Genomic DNA, 3,249 nt, shown 5'->3' with positions numbered 1-3,249 from the left:
TCTATGCTGTGCTTTGTGTGTTTTCTTCTGCTTGTTTTATGTGATGCAAAAGCAAAGATGCTTGTCCTTATTTCTCCTTTCAGCATCGCCACCTGGCCCATCTACACTCTCCCAACTTTAGCTTTTTTTTTTTTAGTTCAGCAAATTACTCCTGACCAACCAAACCATATCCACCCACCCCTTTTCTCTCTCCCTCCAATGGTGCTGAGCTTAGGTTTCTCCACGTTGTGGTGGAGAGCGGCAGGGGAGAGAGAGGAGCTGCTGTAGCCCGTACTTGGGAGCTCTCGGAGAGGGAAGACATGACCCAAATATGTCTTCTAGCCAGCTAGCCTTCAAATTGGACTAGAACTGCAGCTTCCCTCTGCAATGACTGCATTGTGATCCCAATACCAGACAGGCATTACAGTAAGAGAGGAGGAAGGTGACTGTGGGGCCTTGGATTATTGATGTACTGTACCAAACATCTGAGACGGCTGCAATTAATCACAGCTGTAACAGGGTGAGAACGGGGAGTGTTGAGTAGGGCAGATCTTCAAGGTTTGTCTTTCTATGGAATCACCGGTGTATTTCAAAGCAACATGGCTGTTTGTGTGGACACCCTGAGCTGTGGGGCAGGGCAGAGGGAGTGGGCGTGGTGTCAGTCTGACATGGGAAAGTGGGTTAAATTCCAAGCATTCTCTTACATCTGAAGCCACACGGTTTCTGGTCTGTCTTCTCTACAACTTATCTCACATCTTGTGTGTGTTTGTGAGGGGCGTTTTTGCCAAGCCCAATGGCTATGGAAAAACAATTTAACTGGATTTAATTTGTTGCCCCCCCTTCCTCCTCCTTCCTCTTCCCCTTGTGTGTATTTTTTTTTCTTCTTTTCTTTTGTGCGCCTCTGAGAGGTAGGGAATTCATCCTGTTTGGCACCTCCATGCCCAGTCCGAGCTCGCTTTGAAAGTTAGACAGGCCAGGTTTCATGGTAGCTTTAAGGTCTCCAGTCATGAGTGAATTGTCACCAGAGAATGCTTGCCATATGTGATGCTAAAACGAGAGGTAGTTTTTATCTTAGGACACAGGCGTGGATTATTTTTCCTTTAGAATATGTTGGGCAACTCTCAGTCACATCTATCATCTCATTTCTTGTGATTTATTTTATCAGTCTAAGCTCCATGTTCCAAAGGGTTAACAAGCACAATGAAACCATGTTGCCAAGAGCCCTGACCACTTTTTCCATTCTTGCTGGAAAGTTTCCAGTGCTATTTATATGAAACCTCAGGCTCGACAATCAAGGAACCCAACTTGGCCATGATGAAGTACTATCCATTATCCTAAAGTTCTGTTTCACTTAAATCGTTACGTAGAAAACATACAACATTGTTATTTGTAGAAGATGTAGCTGGCGTGGAAGGCATCGCTGTAGTGTTTGGCTGCTGCCCACATAATTTGTGTACAAACTAACAGGTAAGGTTATTAGAAAGCCGAAACCGCTTCACAAACACAACTTTACTTTATTATCAGTATGTCATTTCCGCAGGCTGCTGCACTGCATATAAATATAATACATTCCCAGAAGAGGGCAGTGAAAGGCACGCATCTTTATTTCACTTTAACTAAACAACAAACAATTTACATGTATTTTAAATCAAATACATGGTATTGTCAAAATTGAGTCGGAAGAGCCAAATCATAAACCATTGTGTGTCAATGACACTTAAAGGACAGTGTATTTTTGTGCGACATGTTTAAGACATGCTTTAATGTTTCATGTATTTTTGGGTACTTTTGGCTACCAAAATATTATACACTATTTTGTAAATGTACTTGAAGTATGACAAGTGTGGTTTTGTACCTGAATTCAAAACAAAATGCATATATGTATATGAAAAGTAAATAGTAAAGAATTGTATCTGCACCTAAACCTAAACTTGACATTGTAATCTGAAACATACACACACATCCAAAGCTATTTTATTTATTATTATAAGGAGAGGAACAAGCTTATTGTGTAACGCAAGACAAGGTTTTCATGCTTTCTGTGGCAGAGGTTTTCATAACCCAACCAATCTGTGCATTTTACCATTCAGCAACTCACCACTGGGCTATAACTGCTGCAAGTGCGTGCATCTGCACTGTATGCACATTTATGTGTTCTCATTTGATCAATAATTCATAACTGGCAAACTGACACAAGAATGTCTATCTTGTACTTACTGAATACTTGCAGTATATTAACGTTGCACTAATCAATATTTTTATATAACCATGGGAAGATATATGTGATGTGAAAGGTGTTGCTCCTAGTAACAAATACACAGAATTACCACTTCAGCTCTACAGAGCATTTTACCATCTTTCAGCTCATTGTTGTCGTTTTCCAGCTGCAGTTCTGATAAACCCGCTGCACGCACACAGACACGCACACACACACACACACAAAACATACACACAAAACGTACCCAGTACCAAACAGCAGACAGACAAAATAAGTGGATAACATAGTGGAGCATTTTGATAAACAGCCGGAGCTAATTATTGAGAATAAATAGTGGATATTCTTGGGTGGTCAGTAACACAACTCGAAATAAATGCTACTATCGCTTCATGTCAGATGGATGTGTCACAATATCTCACAATATCTGCTTTATGAAGTGATGTCATTGTTGTGTTTACCACTTCTGGCACTGCCCCTAATGGGCCCCCAAAAAAATCTAGTAATGCAGCTTTAATTAGCAGTCAGCCTTAACTTTGTACATTAAATAAATTAAGAATAATAGTACATAGGCTAACAAGTACAGTGTCATTTTGGTGGAAATTTACTAGAATACACACACATTACTAATAATAAGGTAATAGCCTAACTAATAATTATTTTTCCAGTATCAGAAATCACCAGGTTTGTGACCTCGGTTTCCCTTCAGTCAGCTCTCAATTCAGTTCAGCTTTATTGGCTTGAATGTCAAACAACAATGTTGCCAAAGATTAAAATATAATGCAAAAGAACAATTCATTTTATACAGTTCATTAAATTAAAAAAAAGGAAACAGTAAAAGTGTGTGTTTGTGTTGAATATGTTAAAATATTTCAAAAATAAAACAGTGTGTCAGGTGTGCTGTGAATTCAATTAATATGGTTAATGAAATAAATAAATGAAACAGTAAAAGTGTGTTAAAAAATTCTCTCTCTCTCACTGTGTCTCCCTCCCTCTCTCTCTCTCTCTCTCTCTCTCACTCTCTCTCACTCCCTCTCTCTCTCTCTCTCTCTCTC

The sequence above is a fragment of the Micropterus dolomieu genome, linkage group LG04 (genome assembly GCF_021292245.1).
Source record: "Micropterus dolomieu isolate WLL.071019.BEF.003 ecotype Adirondacks linkage group LG04, ASM2129224v1, whole genome shotgun sequence".
NCBI classification, from domain to species: domain Eukaryota; kingdom Metazoa; phylum Chordata; class Actinopteri; order Centrarchiformes; family Centrarchidae; genus Micropterus; species Micropterus dolomieu.
Note: the sequence above shows the minus strand (reverse complement) of the source record.